Source organism: Schistocerca americana, chromosome 3 (genome assembly GCF_021461395.2).
Source record: "Schistocerca americana isolate TAMUIC-IGC-003095 chromosome 3, iqSchAmer2.1, whole genome shotgun sequence".
Lineage (NCBI taxonomy): Eukaryota > Metazoa > Arthropoda > Insecta > Orthoptera > Acrididae > Schistocerca > Schistocerca americana.
Window position 1 is genome coordinate 301,675,676 of NC_060121.1, and position 19,438 is coordinate 301,695,113.

Below are 19,438 nucleotides of genomic sequence, written 5' to 3' on the forward strand. Positions count from 1 at the left end.
TACATCTAAACCACCGTCCACCTTAGCACATGAAATGACTTCTATGTACCATCTGTTTCGTCGCCAAAAGAACCGTCGACGTATATTGATTGACGGCCTTATGGCAGCTGATGGTCGCCGGCTTACCTTACAGAATCAGATAACCCATGAACTTACCTGCTACTATGAGACCTTACATGCTGTGGCTGATTCTGATCCGGTTGATAATGACGATATTTTAACTGCTATCCCATCAGTTTTAACAGAGGACCATAATACGGAATTTTTAGCTCCTTTTACTGCAGACGAAATTTCAGCTTTCATTGCTTGTTCACCATCTCACAAATCTCCTGGTCCGGATGGCCTTCCTAAGGAGTTTTTTGTTCGCTTTTGGACTATTATAGGGCCTGTTTTTACGGATATAGTAAATGAAATTTTGAATGGTGGCACAATTCCAGCCGATTTCAAGAGAGGTACGGTTGTCCTGCTACCAAAATCTGCTGATTTGAAGACAGCTAGTGACTTTCGTGCTTTAACCCTTTTAAATTTTGATTATAAGACGGCTGCTATGGCTGTTAATGCACGTCTATCCCTCTTGCTTACACCTGTGATAACTCCTTGTCAAAGCTGCTTTCCGGGGCGCTCCATCTTGACGCCTCTGGCGGGGTATCGTGATATTGTGTCGATTGTCGCTGTCACCAATATTTCCTGTGCGCTTTTATTTGTTGATTTTAGTAAGGCTTTTGATCATGTGTCCCATTCGTTGTTAGAGCTTCTGCTGCGCCGACTCGGTTTTAATGAAAAGGCGCTGCTGGTACTTAAGAATATGACGACTTGGCATTTCTGCTAAGATTGACATTAATGGCCAGCTGACGAAGGTAATTGATATTAAACGTGGCGTCCCGCAAGGTAGCCCTTTATCCATGACCCTTTATGCTCTCTCCCTTCAACCACTCCTCTCTCGTCTCAACTCGACACTTCGTGGTCTTACGATCTCTGGGGTTACCCAGACAGCAACAGCTTATGCTGATGATTTGGTTGTTTTGCTTCGTTCCACCGCAGAAGTGCCGCCGTTGAAAATGGAACTAGATAAATTTTCTGCGGCCTCAGGTTCTCGTATCAACCCCCGTAAAAGCAAACTCCTGAATTTGCGGGGCTTTGAACATGTGGTTGTTCCGTGGGTTACGGCTGTTGAACATCATACACATTTAGGTATCTATCTTGAACGGCGTCCTCTTCGTATGGCTGCGAAAAATTGGCAAGTGGCCATTTCCAAGCTTCAAGGTGTTTTATTCGAACACTCATGGCGTTCGATACCGCTACTGCAAAAAAAGCATGTATTAGACACTTATGCTTTATGTAAAGTATATTACGTTGCTCAGTCGTTTCCGCTTCCCAGAATGCAGGGTGCAAAAATGGTCCAGCTTATTAACAGGTATATTTGGCGGGGGCACATTTTTAAAGTACGTTGTGATGTTCTTACGAAGCCGCGCCTTGAGGGCGGCTTGTCGTTCACCGATGTCCGTGTCAAGGCTGCGGCCCTTTATGTTAAGCGCACCCTCCATCTTTTATTTTCTGAGTCCCCGACTGTTACTTCGCGATTATTCCATGTCGTTCGTCCTGCGAGCTTGTCACCGCCTATTAACGTAGGGCCTCTAAATGCGAAGCTACGGCATGTTCGGGACTTCTACATTGAGATTAGTTATCTGGATCTCCACTTACATCGTCGTCCTGTTTTTACTACGCGAACACTGCTTGACAAATGGCACAGGTCTTCTTCTTCCAACCCGGTTGTTTTGCAATATCCCCGTTTTAATTGGCGTAACATATGGACGAATATTAGCTTACCCGTTCATTCAGCAACTGTTGCCTCCCTATGGTATAAGGTAGTTAATCAGCTGATTCGTATAGGTTTATGTGTCTCTCCGCTTTGTCAAACGTGTGGTTGTGTTGATACACTCCCACACCGATTTACCTGCGCTGACCGTCTTCGCATGTGGTACTGGCTGCGCTGACAATTGGCGTTACTCACCAGGAGCTCGGAATCGGCATTTACAACTGATATTCTCTGCTGGCCGGACACGGTTTTTTATCCCCGGACAAAGAACAACACCATTATGTGGCTTCTTGGCCGTTACATTTTTGCAGTGGTTGATGGTGATGGTATTTCCGATTTTATTTCGTTTATTGGTTACATGCTTCATGAGTACTGGACGCAACAATCTTTCCCACATCTTAAGAGGGACTTTGCGAATATGCTTAGTATTGTTTTCGAAAAGCAGGGGATTGGTTAAGTTTCCACTTCTATTGATCGCTCCTGCGCCAGATGCATTAATGGCACCGGTATAGGGGCATACTGATCTCACTTCATGATAGGGAAGACATTCTCGCTAGCTCTTAGTTATTTTGCCTTCCTGCCAAGTTTTACCTGTTTGGATAGACAACGCATCATAAGCCCCGTGTCCACATATAAGTATCATACGACTCCGAGCCAAGGATAATTACTACGTATTGGTGCCACTGTGCTTCAGTGCAGGAAGGAGGAGACGTAATGGCCAGGCCTCGGGATTCGACCTCTGCCCAACGCGCCTCCACCGAGCTGCCCTGGGTCATTACAATGGTATGAAAAAGAAAAAGTGGCTAGGATACCTGGCTTTCTCCCACGAGGCCCGGGTTTAAAGGAAAAAAAAAGCGGTCTAAGGCGCTGGTAAAAAAAAAAAAAAAAAAAAAAAAAGAAAAAAAAAGGGGGGTATGATTCCTGCTTCGGGTGCAGGAGGTCCCGGGTTCAAATCCCGGACGAGCCCTTGCGTTTTGTACAACGGTGTTGCAGCAAATCGAATGGCGGCGGCTGTTTAGCGCGTTTCCAGGCCTCCAAGTCAGCGCTAAATCCGACAACCAGTTCTGAAACAGTTTTATGTTTCATTTGAGCCATGTGCACCCTGCTGGTGGAACGTTTGAAGTTGACTGAAATGCTCACAGTAGAGATCGTAGCAAGTGTCTTGCTGAGTGCGACGAAAACGTGTTTCCGCCCGCAAACGAACCGGGGACCTTCTGTGTGTTACACAGACGTTACAAAAAAAAATGGATAAGGCATCGGTCTCCTAAACCGGGGATTGTGGGTTCGAGTCCTTAAAAATAAAAATAAAAAATAAAAAAAAGTCGTAGAGCATTCGACTGCAGATCGAGAGGTCCCCGGTTCAATCCCGGGTGCCCCCTTCATTTTTCAGTATCTCGAAAAAACAAATGACGATTGTCGCGGTGAGTTGCAAATACATGTTTGAGATGCACTCCGCACGCCATACCGAAGGCTTTGGAGCAACATTTCAATGGGGGGGATCACAGCCCAGGGTCTTGCAGGTCATCGTCCTCCCGCCATGAGGTCGAACTGTACGAAATCCACTTGCTTGGGGGAAGAATCTTGTACACTGAATTTTATAGAATATGGTGATAGGCAAAAGTTTTCATGTACTGTTGCACGGAGAAACAAAAATCGGACGCGCTGGGATTTGAACCCAGGACTTTCTGCATGCGAAGCAGACACTCTACCATTGAGTTACACCCCCGCCAGAGCAAGTACATCTGGGACGAGTGTCTCGTGGATCCTACTGTCATTATTTCTTAGGTTTGAACGGTACAGTAAGTGTTGGACCCGGGGTCACAATGAAATTTTCGTTTACGAAAGCCATAGGCGAGTATGTCAGTTTAATTAAATACCAAACGATTACAGAGAACGGACGAACAGAACTTGCTTGAAAAAAGCTACTAGTGCAATTTTCGCATTCTGACATTAAGGTGAAGGCGCCGACTCGCACTTTCTCCAGACGCCAAGTGTCTAGTATTTTTGATATTTATATCGTTTAACGCTAATATACAGGGTGATTCAAAAAGAATACCACAACTTTAAAAATGTGTATTTAATGAAAGAAACATAATATAACCTTCTGTTATACATCATTACAAAGAGTATTGAAAAAGGTTTTTTTTTTTACTCAAAAACAAGTTCAGAGATGTTCAATATGGCCCCCTCCAAACACACGAGCAATATCAACCCGATACTCCAACTCGTTCCACACTCTCTGTAGCATATCAGGCGTAACAGTTTGGATAGCTGCTGCTATTTCTCGTTTCAAATCATCAATGGTGGCTGGGAGAGGTGGCCGAAACACCATATCCTTAACACACCCCCATAAGAAAAAATCGCAGGGGGTAAGATCTGGGCTTCTTGGAGGCCAGTGATGAAGTGCTCTGTCACGGGCTGCCTTGCGGCCGATCCATCGCCTCGGGTAGTTGACGTTCAGGTAGTTACGGACAGATAAGTGCCAATGTGGTGGCGCTCCATCCTGCTGAAATATGAATTATTGTGCTTCTTGTTCGAGCTGAGGGAACAGCCAATTCTCTAACATCTCCAGATACTGTAGTCCAGTTTTGATTGGTCGGTTTCTAGTGTGCAAGTTGATTTGCTGGAATCATAACAACGTCATCTTGGCAGAAATATTTTATTGAGTGACCAAACCGACATGGAGGGAGAGTATTTTAATTGAAGACGTACTGATAACAACTCGCAACGTGTCGTTACTGGACACGAGGAAATTTACGCGGGAGAAATCGCACTAGGCGCGCGTATTGAACGTGCACAGATCTACGGGACAGTGGACGTAAAGAGGCACCAACGGAGCGGCTCTCTACACGGACAAGATGTAAAAAAGCAAGGTACACCACCATGTAGATCGAAAAAGAGTGAAGAAGCACATGGAAACAAAATGGCAACTTTTGATACACCGAAAAGTGCATCAAACGCCGAGAAAATTACCGCAGTAGAAGAAATACTTAGTGATTTTGCGGCCGAATTGAAAAGTAAGAAGGTTTCCACCAACGTTTCCCAACTCGTGAGAAATAGAATCTGGGCATTAGTACTGACACAATCGAGACTAGAAGGAGAGATAGATGTGTTAAATACAGAAAATACCCGACTTCGACAACAAGTAGAAGTGCTCACTACAACTAGAGCACTACAGGATTCGCAGTCCACCGAGGCCCTCCAACAGGCGAGGCTCGAAGGCCAAATAGATATGTTAAAAGAGGAAAATGACAGGTTGAGACAACAGGTGGATAAACTGCTGCGCGAAACGATACCAGATGCAAAACAGAAAATACAAAATCTAGAGGATGAATTGCGAAAAGCACGAGAGGAAAACAGCCACCTTCAAGGCGTTGGGATAAAAACGACACAGACTTTCGCATCTGTGGTTGCAGTAGGTAACCCAAAACAACGTAAATCGGTTGCGAAGATGGAAAAAGCCAAGGAAAAGCAGGCTACAACACTATTTTTTAGACCTACAAACAATCAAAACACCAAAGATGTTCGGGACGCATTGACGAGAGAAATAGATCCTCAACAAGAAAAATTGAAAATTATGGCTATAAGAACCACACCGACAGTGGTGATAGTTGAAACGGCATCCGAAGAAGACTGTAAAAAGTTACAGGCAAGGGCAGGAACGATACAACATATTAGGTGTGAAGAAACTAAAAAACGAAGACCATTACTTATAACTCAAGGTGTCCCAACTACAGTTACGGAGAGTGAATTTTTATTACAGCTTTATAAACTAAACATGGAAGGAAATATTAGCGAAGAAGAATTTTCTGAAGGGGTGAAGATCAAATTTAAAGCAGGGCAGAAGGGGAGGAGCACAACTAGCATAGTGCTGGAAGTTACACCAAAGATAAGAACAATTCTTTTGAATCGAGAACGAGTCTTTATAAATTTTTTGGCACTGTATATTGAGGACTACGATGCAATAAGTAAATTTTTTAAATGCTGTGGGCTAGGCCACACAACTAAGTACTGTGATGATGAATAAATAACCTGTGCCAAGTGTGGGAAGAAGGGACATAAAAAAGCTGATTGCTTGTCAAGGGAACCCCCAATAGGATGCATTCCGTGTAAAAGAAGAAACAAAGTTTGTAACAAAGGAGGAAGCTCAGACTGCCCAACATACAAGATGCTGCACGACAGACTGATTGCTAAAATCCAATATGAATAGAGAAGGAAACGTAAATAAAATGAGGATACTACAGTTAAATATGAAGAATAGCATCATGGTGAGTAACGAGCTTCCTAAGGCAATGGAGGAGACACGAATTGATATAGCATGTTTGCAGGAACCGTACTCAAGAAATGGCAAATTGATATGTATCCCAAGTAATAGTAGAGTGATAACAGGAGATACACCACCGATGGCAGCATTGGTTGTAAAACCAGCAGATATAACTATTACTAAAATTACTCAGTTAAGTAATACTCATGCAACAACAGTAGAACTGAAAAGAGGAAATGATACGTGGATAATAGCATCCTTGTACGCCCAATATTCCCATGACATAGAACCATATGCAGATTGGATTAAGATGGTGGCCGAATATGCAAGAGGAGGAAAATTGCTCATCGCAGCTGATATTAACGCAAAGTCAACCGTTTGGCATGCAAACACTACAGATGATAGAGGAAGAATCATCAATGAAATCCTCGCTGGGCACAACCTATACGTTCTAAACAAAGAGGGAGAACCACCAACGTTCGACAATGGTAGGTCACAGAGCGAGATAGATATAACTATAGTAAACGACAAAGCCTTACCACACTGCCATAGGTGGGAAGTGCGACCAGGGCTTGTACATAGTGACCATAATGGGATAGTGATAGAGTTACATGGCACTCTAGAGACAAGAAATCGAGAAGGAAAGCAGTTCAATCCGAAGAGAGCAAACTGGCTTAAACTGAGACAGATAGTAGAATCAGCTGATCTTGCTTCAAAACGTGGTAGTGTGGACTACAGAATTCACGTCCTCACGCAACTGTTAGTGAGGGCACAGGAAGAAAGCATTCCAAAGCACAACTGCAGGCCCAAAACACGAACGCCATGGACAAATGAATTATCCCTACTTCGAAAAGATAGTAGGAAGAAACGCAAATTTTATCAAAAGGCGATCACCGCACAAGATAAAGAAATCAGACTGGCTGACTATCGTGATGCGAAGGCAAAATATAAAGAAAAATTAATCGCCGCAAGGAAACAGCATTGGGACAAAATATTTGGGGCACGCCATATAAGCTTTTGACGGAGAAGATTAAATCGCCCACCATACTGTCTACACTGAAACAAGAAAATGGGAACATGACGAGAGGATGGACGAGCACTGCGGAATATCTGCTTTTTAAACTTTTACCAGACGATGACTTGACGTCAGATAACCTAGAACACGCGAATATGCGACGATGTTTTAATGATGTCTATCTGACAGAAGCAGTAACTCCCCCTTTCGCGAATGAAGAAGTACAAAGGGCAATTCTCAGTATGAAAAGTCGGAAAGCACCGGGCCCGGACAGTATATATCCGGAGACATTACACCAAGTAGCAGTACAGATAACGCCTTTCTTGACAAAGGTTCTAAACGATGCATTATTAGAAGGGAAAATACCGGCTTCGTGGAAAACAGCAAATACGGTGATAATAAAAAAGGCAGCCGATAAAGACCCTTCAAATCCGAGGTCATACAGGCCTATATGTTTATTAAACACCTTGGCGAAAGTTCAAGGAAGACTATTATGTGATCGTCTGCAAGCCTACAGAGAGCTTCAGGGGCTCAGTGAGCATCAGTATGGTTTTCGCAAGAATAAGTCAATAGATGACGCCATCAATCAAGTGCTTCGAATTATTAATGATACTGACAGGAAATATGCAGTAGCAATATCGATAGATATACAAGGAGCATTTGACAACATGTGGTAGCCTGGATTATTCTTGCGGTTAAGAGAGCTGCAGCTCCCGGGAACCCTGTACCACAGCTTGAAAGATTACTGCCGAGATAGGGTCGTCCAATGGGAAGAAGGTAACAGGAAGGCAGTTAAAAAGATAACAAAAGGATGCCCACAAGGATCGATCCTAGGGCCCCTATTCTGGGATATCACAATTGAGCCACTTCTCTGTCTCATGGAAGAAAGTGTCAATACAGAAGGGATCGTGGGCTATGCTGACGATCTAACAGTTTTAGTCACGGCGAACTCAAGAGCCGAATTGGAAACCAAGGCAAATGACACCCTGCTTGAAATGAACAATTGGTGCCAGAAATATAAGTTAACAATAGCCCCAGCAAAGACGTCATATATGTTGATGAAAGGAAACTTACAGCGGAATCCAGTGATAAGATTGGGTAATAATAACATTGCCAGGAAGAAGGTAACTAGATACCTTGGAGTCCAGCTAGACGAAAGACTATCATTTATGCAGCATATAAAGCTGACGACCGACAAGGCAGTAGCTATTCTACATAAACTCGCCAGAATAAATACCGCAGAGTATAGGATGGCACTAAGAATGATTAAGACGTATTACTATGCAATATATGAGTCGATAGTGAGTTTTGCCTCTAGCACATGGGCACACAGATTACGTCTATCGACATATGTGACAGCCGCCAGAAGTGGTCAGAGGAATGTACTCCTGCGGCTATCTGGCGCTTTTGGAACAACATCTACTGAAGCTCTATGTGTAGTGCTTGGCACGTATCCTATAGATATAACAATAAGGTACAGAGCAGCAGCGTATTGGCTGAGACGAGGGCAGAATCACAAAGTTCAGGAGATAACTGACGAGGATGTCCCAACCAGATACGACTTAAAGCGATGGAGACTGATGAAGTGGCAAAGGCAGTGGGACACCAGTGAAAAGAGCAGGCGCGTATATGAGTTTTTTCCTAATATTGAAGAGCGGCTGAAAATGAGACATGCTGATCCAGGTGTAGGCATGATGCACTTCCTTACGGGTCACGGACCGTACCCAACGTACTTTAATCGTATACATCGGGACAGAGATGCCAATTGCATATGCGGACACGTGGGTACACCAGAGCATGTTGTTCTCCAGTGCAATAGATATGAACCTGGTGAGGCATTACAACTGCTACAAGACGATGTGAAGCAAGCGCTGCGGGACCCTGATAAATGGAAGCTAATCAGTGAAATGGCAGAGTCTCGAGAGCCCTTAAGGAAGAGTACAGAAGAGACAGACAACGCCTACCTGCGCAGATTCGGCCACAGCAACGACAGACACTCCAGGACGACAGTGAAAGCGAGGAAACAGAGGGAGACAGCACGGATGAGAGCTAACACGATGTGCATACCAAGGATTGTAAAGTTATAATGCTCTGACGGCATAAATAGAAACTACAGATATGATGTACTAATTGCAAGTTTTATGACTGACTAACTGTAAGTTTTACGAATTGACGTAGTAGTAATATTTTAAGCTTTTAACTTGTTTTTGAGAAATGTAAGCTAGTGACTGACAACAATTTAAATGTTAATATTTATGTCAATGGCAAGTTTTATGTTATAGCATCCTAGATAGGTAAGGTTTTAACGTGTTAAATGCATGTAAAACAACAAGCTACATATGATATCTTTAATCCTAAGTTTTATATTCCTATAATCAAATATTGGTAAAGTTTGATTGGTCATATAGAAGAAGCAAATTAATATGAACACAAAATAAGTCTGTCTCAATTGAAAGTCTGCATTCTTGACAAATGAACAGTAACTGTATGTATAGTTAACTTAAACAAAATTTTATCAATATACTCCTGCATGTTTAAGACATAATCTTTAACCACTACTTAATTTCATACAATATCTTAACTTACACTAACTTTAAACTTTAGAATTATAATTTGTTAAATCTATGTATATTTATTTTGTAATAAGTATTTATGGCTGCAATCTATACTTAGAAAGAGGGCATAGTGGTCCACCTCCACGTTGGTGGGACACGGGCAACGACACACAGAGTATGGTTGTAGCGCTCTGTGTGTCAGCTAAGAGACCAGCCCATTGGCTAGAAAGGACCCGTCTTATGTATAAAGATGGCGGGTTATTACAAAGAGTAGCAGCAGAGAAAAAAAAAAAAAAAGTCCAGTTACAGTAGCACCTTCGAAGAAAAAGGGACCAAAAACTTTATTGGCTGAAATGGCACAGAAAACGTTCACCTTAGGCGAGTCACGTTCATACTGAGTTGTTTCCCGCGGATTCTCAGTGCCCCATATACAGACATTGTGACGGTTGGCGGTGGTGGTGGTGGTGGTTGTTGGGATGTTTAAGGGGGACTAAACAGCGAAGGTCATCAGTCCCCCATTCCAAAATCAGGCGAGCCGAAAATCTACGAAGCAGATAAAAACCAAAGGGGGAGAAGACGTCCCCCCAGGCGCTAAAAGCACACAAATGCAGCAACAAACACTACAGACAAGAACAGGACAGAGGAACACCAGACAGAAAGAAACAGAAGAAAGGAAGATGGCCGGAGACTGGTTGACTGACCACGAGATCAAAAAAGGGAAAGAGTCAACCAGCTCACGGCACACCAGAACAGCAACAGACACAAGGACAATAGACACAGAAAGGGAAAGGCGCAGGACCTCCCTAAATCGAACCATAAAACGGACTACCACGGATAAAATTTAAAACGGTATCAGCCATGGAGGCATCGTCAGATAAAACCAAAGCCAAAGTGCCCGGGAGATTAAAAGATCGCCGGAGTGTGCGCAGTCGAGGACACTCCAGCAAAATGTGGCCGACCGTCAGCCGGGACCCACACTGACACAAGGGGGGATCCTCCTGACGTAACAGATGGCCGTGCGTCAGGTAGGTATGGCCGATGCGCAGCCGACACAGGACTACCGAGTCCCTGCGAGAAGCCCGCAGGGAGGAACGCCACACATCGGTCGTCCCCTTGACAGCCCATAGTTTATTCGGGGCTGTCATGCCACGCCACTCAGCAGCCCACATCCCAAGTACCTTACGGCGCAACACCAGCTGCTGGTCGCGAGCCGTAAGGCCGATCTCCAAAGCTGGGGCGTCTATCGCCCCTTTGGCCAGCCTGTCAACACGTTCGTTCCCCGGGATGCCAACGTGACCTGGCGTCCAAACAAAAACCACCGAACGACCAGAGTGGGTAATGGTGGAAACAGACTCCCGAATAGAGGACACCAGAGGAGAAGAGGGATAGCAGCGGTCGATGGCCTGGAGGCTGCTCAGGGAGTCACTGCAGATGACGACGGACACATCTGAGCAGGAACGCATATGCTCAAGAGCTCGCAAGATGGCCACCAGCTCTGCAGTAAAAATACTGCAGCCAGCCGGCAAGGAGCGTTGCTCAACATGGGCAGCGTGAGCAAAAGCGTAGGCAGTGCGACCATCAACCAGGGAACCATCAGTGTAGACAGGCTCACAGCCCGGAAATGAGTCGAGGAGCGCAAGAAAACGGCGACGGAGGGCCACAGGCGGAACCGAGTCCTTTGGTCCCTGTGCCAAATCCAGATGGACGGACGGCCGGGACAAACACCAGGGAGGCGTAGGTGTACGGACCCGGAAGGGAGGCAGAAGAGGGAATGACCCCAGTTCTGACAGCAGGGACTGGACACGGACAGCTACGGAAAGCCCAGACCTTGGTCGCCGTTCGGGCAGATGGAGGACCATGGCAGGGAAAAGCAGGCGACGATTGGGATGGCCTGGCGAGCAATGTACGTGGACAGCATAGTCGGCGAGCAGACGATGGCGGCGAATCCGCAGCGGGGGAACCCCGGCCTCCACCAGTAGACTATCCACGGGGCTGGTGCAAAAAGCGCCAGTAGCAAGCCGAACCCCACAGTGATGTATGGGGTCTAACAACTTCAACACTGAGGGTGACGCAGACCCATAGGCCAGGCTCCCATAATCAAGCCGGGACTGCACAAGGGCTCTGTACAATTGCAGTAGCGTGCAGCGGTCTGCAACCCAAGACGTGTGGCTAAGGCAGCGGAGGGCGTTGAGGTGCCGCCAGCATTTTTGCTTCAGCTGAGTAACATGAGGAACCCATGTGAGCCGGGCATCAAACACGAGTCCCAAGAAGCGGCAAGTGTCCACCACTTCAAGCAGGTGGCCGTCGAGGTAAAGGTCAGGTTGAGGGTGGACTGTCCGACGCCTGCAGAAGTGCATAACCCGAGTCTTGGCAGCAGAGAACTGAAAACCATGAGCCAGAGCCCATGATGCTGCCTTGCGAACGGCGACTTGCAACCGGCGTTCGGCGACTCCCGTAGTGGTGGAGCGAAATGAGATGCAGAAGTCGTCGGCATACAAAGAAGGAGACACCGACGACCCCACTGCTGCAGCCAGACCATTAATGGCCACTAGAAATAACGAGACGCTCAACACCGAGCCCTGCGGGACCCCATTTTCCTGTATATAAGAGGAACTAGAGGTGGCACCGACTTGCACCCGGAAAGAGCGGCGCAATAAAAAGCTTTGAAGAAAAGCCGGGAGCCGACCACGAAGACCCCACCCATGCAACGTGGCGAGGATGTGATGCCTCCATGTGGTGTCATACGCCTTCCGCAGATCGAAAAATACAGCAACAAGGTGCTGACGTCGGGCAAAAGCCGTACGGACAGCAGATTCCAGCCGCACCAAATTGTCCACTGCAGACCGGCCCCGACGGAAGCCACCCTGGGATGGAGCGAGGAGACCGCGCGACTCAAGGACCCAACACAAACGCCGCCCCACCATACGTTCGAGCAATTTGCACAAAACGTTGGTGAGGGTAATGGGACGATAGCTGTCCACCGCCAGTGGGTCCGCACCAGGCTTCACGATGGGGACAATAAGACCCTCTCGCCATTGCGACGGGAACACGCCCTCGCTCCAAATGCGGTTAAAGATGGTGAGGATGTGTCTCTGGCAGTCCCTGGAGAGATGCTTCAGCATCTGCGCATGGATGCAGTCCGGTCCTGGTGCTGTATCAGGGCAATCGGCGAGGGCAGCGAGGAGTTCCCTCTCGCTGAAAGGAGCATTGTATGTTTCATAATGACGCGTGTGGAATGAGAACAGCGTCCGCTCGGCTCGCTCCTTTAGAGAGCGAAAGGCGGGGGGATAGGATGCAGTCGCAGAGCTCTGAGCAAAGTGCGCGGCTAGCCGTTCAGCAATGGCGGCAGCGTCCGTGCAGACAGCGCCGTCCAAGGAGAGCCCAGGGACACCCACAGGGGTCTGGGAGCCATAAATCCGCCGGATACGGGACCACACGTGCGAGGACGAGACACGGGAGCCCAGGGAGGAGACGTACCTCTCCCAGCACTCCTGCTTACGCCGTGCAATAAGTCGACGGGCGAAGGCACGGAGCCTCTTAAAGGCGATGAGGGTCTCCAGAGACGGGTGCCGCCTATGACGCTGGAGAGCCCGCCTACGGTCGCGAATAGCCTCAGCAATCTCCGGCGACCACCAGGGGACAGCCTTCCGCCGAGGGAGGCCAGAGGAACGGGGGATGGTAGCCTCGGCCGCTGAAATGATGGACGTGGTTAAAACACGGACCACCTCGTCAATGTCACCCTGTGGGGGAGACGCAATGGGTACAGCGGAAGTAAAAGCTGGCCAGTCAGCCCTGTGGAAAGCCCAGCGGGGCAAGCGCCCAGAAGAATGACACTGTGGCAGTGACAAATAGATGGGAAAATGGTCACTACCACACAGGTCAGGATGCACCCTCCAGTGGAGGGATGGGACAAGTCCAGGGCTGCAAATAGAGAGATCGATGGCCGAGAACGAGCCATGGGCCACACTGAAATGCGTGGGAGCACCGGTGTTTAAGAGGCTAAGGTCGAGCTGAGCCAACACATGCTCCACGGCCCGACCACGATCATCGGAGACAGTCCCACCCCATAGAGGGTTGTGGGCATTGAAATCGCCCAGCAGCAAAAAAGGTGGCGGCAGTTGTGCTATCAGAGCAGCCAGGACATGCTGCGCGACAGTACCATCAGGTGGAAGGTAAATACTGCAGACGGTGATAGCCTGTGGCGTCCACACCCGAACAGCGACAGCCTCTAAAGCTGTTTGTAGAGGTACAAACTCGCTGTGAAGAGAGTTCAGGACATATATGCAGACGCCACCAGACACCCTTTCGTAAGTTGCCCGGTTCTTAAAATAACCCCGATAGCCACGGAGGGCGGGGGTTCGCATTGCTGGAAACCAAGTTTCCTGCAGAGCAATGCAAAGGAAAGGATGACGGCTGATAAGTTGGCGGAGCTCAGCTAAATGGTGGAAGAAACCGCTGCAGTTCCACTGGAGGATGGTACTGGCCATTGCTGGGAAAGGCGTGACGGGACGGGGAAGGCAGATTACGCCACTGGGTCACCTGCTGCCTCCAAGTGAGCACCTGTGCCAGTGCTTTCCATGGCGTCGGAGGGACTGGCGAGATCGAGGTCCTCAGCGGACGCCAGGATCTCCACCTCGTCCTCAGACGCAGAGGTTGAAGGTTGCGGTGGGACAGGTGCCACCGCAATGTCAGGATGCTTGGGAGCCTTTTTCTTCAACGGCTTCGCACGCTGTGCCTTGGGAGGGTCTGGCTGGGAGGGCCCCACTGGGTCAGTCTCAGGGACGGACGACGACCGTGAAGCCCTATGACCAGCGACCGGTTGTTGCTTCAAAACTTTGCGGGTAGCCGCTTTGACACTGGGCAAAGCCTGGGAAGGGAGGGCCCCAAGGGACCCCTTCCTGGCTAGAGTAGCCGAAGAAGCCCTACGCTTCTCCGGCTGGGAAGGGGGGACGAATGTCCCCGATGGTTGGGGTGGTGTCGCTCCTGGAGTAGATGGAGCAACAGAGGGCGAAGTGCTCCCCACAACCAAGGGGGCCGGGTCATTTTGACATAGCTGAGAGGCAACAGTACGTGACGACACGGGAGAGGATCGGACCGCTGTTGCAGCAGCGGCATAGGTGGATGTCATGGGCACAGGATGTAGCCGCTCATATTTCCGCCGTGCCTCTGTGTAGGTCAGGCGGTCCAGGGTCTTATACTCCATTAGCTTCCTTTCCTTCTGGAAGATCCGACAGTCCGGTGAGCAGGGGGAATGGTGTTCTCCACAGTTAACACAGACGGGAGGCGGAGCACATGGAGTATCAGGATGCGAAGGACGTCCGCAATCCCGACACGTGATGCTGGAAGTACAGCGAGATGACATGTGCCCGAACTTCCAGCATTGAAAACACCGCATCGGAGGAGGGATATATGGTTTCACATCACAACGGTAAACCATCACCTTAACCTTTTCGGGTAAGACATCACCCTCAAAGGCCAAGAGGAAGGCACCGGTGGCCACCTGATTATCCCTCGGACCCCGATGGACGCGCCGGACGAAGTGAACACCTCGTCGTTCGAGGTTGGCGCGTAATTCATCGTCGGACTGCAGAAGAAGATCCCTATGGAATATAATACCCTGGACCATGTTGAGACTCTTATGCGGCGTGATGGTAACTGAAACATTCCCCAACTTGTCACATTTGAGCAAACTCCGTGACTGGGCAGAGGATGCCGTTTTGATGAGCACAGAGCCAGAGCGCATCTTGGACAAGCCCTCCACCTCCCCGAACTTGTCCTCTAAATGCTCCACAAAAAACTGGGGCTTGGTCGACACGAACGATTCTCCATCAACCCACGTACACACAAGGTACCGGGGTGAATATTCGCCACTGCCTTCTTTAGCAAGACGTTCCTCCCATGGAGTAGCTAGGGAGGGAAACGATCTCTGATCCAATTTCTTCCCGTTGAGGTTAGACCTCGATCGCTTAGAGACTGCTGGTGGAGGCCCACCAGCGATAGATGATGTACCACGCTTCATTGCGGGTCATCCGCCCTGATGCCACCTACTCCGACCAAGGGCCCTCCCCACGGGCGCCACCCAGCCACAGCAAAGGCCACCTGGCAGGATGGCCGTTGCCGGGAGTCCCGATGCCCCAGGGAGATGGGCATCTACTCCTTGGCATACGTGGGGAGTGAACGGCGCAGGCATCAGTAGAGCGATCCCTGTGTTGTCAGGGGGCTACAACCAAGAGGGTACATGGCGACCCCACCACAACGGACTGGCTACCGTGCTGGATCTTAGGTGCAAAAATGGCCAAGGTCGTCGTCACAGTTAAAAGAAACACTGCAGAGTGCAGCGTGGTAATCGCCCAAGAGATCGAAAACGAGCGGGACACCATTGCAACGACGAGAAAGACGGCTATAGGTCTAATTGCACGAAGGATACAGTGCACCATGTAAGGTGCCCTTCCCCAATTGGCTCGCTCTTCGGAATAATTTAGAGAGATGGAGGTCAAACCCGAGAGGGGACCATCACATAAGGCCGAAACGTTTGAGACTCCTTTTAGTCGCCTCTTACGACAGGCAGGAATACCGCGGGCCTATTCTTACCCCGGACCCGCAGGGGGGGACGGTTGGCTTTCCCGTTAGTGTGGAAAGTTGCTTCATCACTAAACACAATCTTTGAAGTGAAAGATTCATCTGTTTCCATTTGAGCAAGGATAAAATCACAGAAATCGATTCTTTTAATCTTATCAGCTGCAGACAGTGCTTGAACCAATTTCAGACAATAAGGTTTCATAACTAACCTTTTCTTAGGACTCTCCATACAGTTGATTGTGGAATTTGCAGCTCTCTGCTAGCTCTGCGAGTCGATTTTCCTGGGCTGCGAACAAATGCTTGCTGGATGCGTGCTACATTTTCATCACTCGTTCTCGGCCGTCCAGAACTTTTCCCTTTGCACAAACACCCATTCTCTGTAACCTGTTTATACCAACGTTTAATACACCACCTATCAGGAGGTTTAACACCATACTACGTTCGAAATGCACGCTGAACAACTGTCGTCGATTCACTTCTGCCGTACTCAATAACGCAAAAAGCTTTCTGTTGAGCGGTCGCCATCTTAGCATCAACTGACGCTGACGCCTAGTCAACAGCGCCTCAAGCGAACAAATGTACAACTAAATGAAACTTTATAGCTCCCTTAATTCGCCGACAGATAGTGCTTAGCTCTGCCTTTTGTCGTTGCAGAGTTTTAAATTCCTAAAGTTGTGGTATTCTTTTTGAATCACCCTGTATAACTGAGAGATAATGATTACGCAATATTTTGCTCGATTAGACGTCTTTAGCCACGCAGAGTACAACATTTTTCCTTAAGTTATGGGAATAGAAAGATCGTGAAAGGGGGTATAGCTCAGTCGTCAGTTCGCCGGCGGACGGCGTGGAAGTAGGACGTAGTGTGGTGTGCGCTGCGCCGTCTGTGCTTCCGCGTGGTATGTCTTGCGCTTGCTGCGGCTTAAAACTCTGTTTATAGAACGCTTCGAGAAGTAATGAGTAGCATGCGGTGATGGCTCAACCAAGTCGAAAAGATACGTTGAAACTTACCTTTGATCCTCGATATGCCAGACCCAAGTCGTTTGAAGTAGAAAATTGGTTAGAAGAAGATGTGAAGCTCTCCTTTAATGATGTAATTGGGATCCACCTGTCGATTGTAACTTGTGTCCTGTTTGTTAAAATGCGTAGTTCCGAGTTGTGCGAGAAAATAGTTGAGTCTTCCGGAGGTGTCATGAAATTTAAGCACTCAGATGGAAACGTTGGTGAAGTCACCGTTGCACATGCTGGTTTTGGCATTCGCACAATTCGAATCTTCGAGTTACCTTTTGAGATTACAACAGACCAAATTAATGCTGTAATTTCACCCTTCGGGAAAGTGCTCAGCAACTTTGCCGAGAAATGGTCAAGCGCGCATTAATTCCCAGTACTAAATGGCGTACGGCAGCTTCGTGTAGAGTTACAAAAGCAGATCCCGTCATACATCAATGTCTGCGGATATAGAGGGATTGTAATTTATGACGACCAACCGCGAACCTGTGCAGCCTGTAACAAGCCTGGGCACGTTCGCGCAGAATGTATACAGCGGCGCGTTGTACAGCTGCCGGCCGGCGAGGCCGCCAGGCCACCGGCGATGACAACACTGCTAGGAACCTACGCCGCCGTGGCACGCGAACGGCCGACTGTCTCCTCAGCCCCTGAATCGTGTGCAAATACAAATTCTCCAAACACTGAAATTCCGATGGACGTCAGTGCCGTCATAGCTGACGACCTACAAGAGTCCCACTAATCTACGAAAACAGTTGAAGTTCCACCGACACAGGCACCTGCAATTGTAGAGGCAGCAGATCCACCGGAAGCTGAAGACCGACACACCTTGCAGGAAAGCGACACTAACTTGGATACTGAAGAAAGTCCGTCGAGGGGCAATTCTCCGAAGAAAAATAAGAAACGCCGGCTGGCGCGCAAAGGTGCAGAGGAGACAGCTCCCACACTCCGACAAAAAGCGAAGGAAATAGGTTGGGTTGTTGGTTAGGTTAGTGGTGTTTAACGTCCCGTCGACAACGAGGTCATTAGAGACGGAGCGCAAGCTCGGGTTAGGGATTGATGGGGAAGGAAGTCGGCCGTGCCCTTTCAAAGGAACCATCCCGGCATTTGCCTGAAACGATTTAGGGAAATCACGGAAAACCTAAACCAGGATGGCCGGAGACGGGATTGAACCGTCGTCCTCCCGAATGCGAGTTCAGTGTGCTAACCACTGCGCCACCTCGCTCGGTAAGGAAATAGGTAGTACCTTAAGCCAAAGCGACACCAGTTTCTGTGGAGCGTTCCCCTTCTGCGCTGGAAAAACGAGACGTCCAAGGAAAGCCAAGAAAGAATGCACCCAACCACCCTCAAGAAACGAGTCACTCTCATGAAGCTTCACTTCTCCCACCCACGACGACAACCTCAACCAGCTGGGCAGACGAAAGCGACCATAACAATGCCGACGCTGAAATGACAGAAGTTTCAGAAACTCAGACAGTCTGTAAGCTAGCCCCACAGGTGGCTGATTTCTTCAACGACGACGTCTCCGCGAACGAACATTCTAAAGAACAAGGACACACCGCTGAAACATTCGCTACCGGTGAATATTATTAAGATGCGTTTTAAAGCTGACGTTTGCGAGACAAAACAGAAGAATGTTTTTTAAAGTTAGATCAAGTAGAACGAAGAATGTCTGACATACAAGCATACAAAATCGCGACAGTAAACCTTAATAAGATTCATAGTTCCTTTAAACTACAGAACTTAAAAGATTTTGTATATGCTTCTGACAGTGACAGTATACTTTTACAAGATGTGACAGACATTGAGCTCGGTAACGTACCTGGCTTCAACGCCATTACAAACCCAGGGCATGGAGCGGAAATGGGCACGGCTCTGCTCACAAAGGAGGGCATAATAGTCCAAGATGTAGTAAAACTACCAAACAGTAAAGGCATAGCGGCCACAATAAACAACATACGGCTCATTAACGTGTATGCCCCTTCAAGATCCAGTAACAGGCACCGCGGAATGGAGTTCTTTAAAGAAGAAATTGTCCCACTATTTGGAACTCGATATAAACACCTTATCCTAGGAGGAGATTTTAATTGTGTTTTGCATGCCAAAGACCAAACTCCCAATTTCAACAAGTGTACTGAACTGGAACGTATAGTTAATGACTTAAGACTAATAGACTCATGGGAACATATGCACGGTGCAGCCCCTGG

General features: G+C 48.1%; 1 non-coding gene across 1 annotated transcript; it reads right to left on the minus strand.

Moving 5' to 3' along the window:
- Positions 1-3,470: 3,470 nt before the first annotated feature.
- On the minus strand, positions 3,471-3,542 carry Trnaa-cgc. Its single transcript has one exon. It is a non-coding gene; the product is annotated as a tRNA-Ala (tRNA).
- Between the last annotated feature and the right edge of the window lie 15,896 nt (positions 3,543-19,438).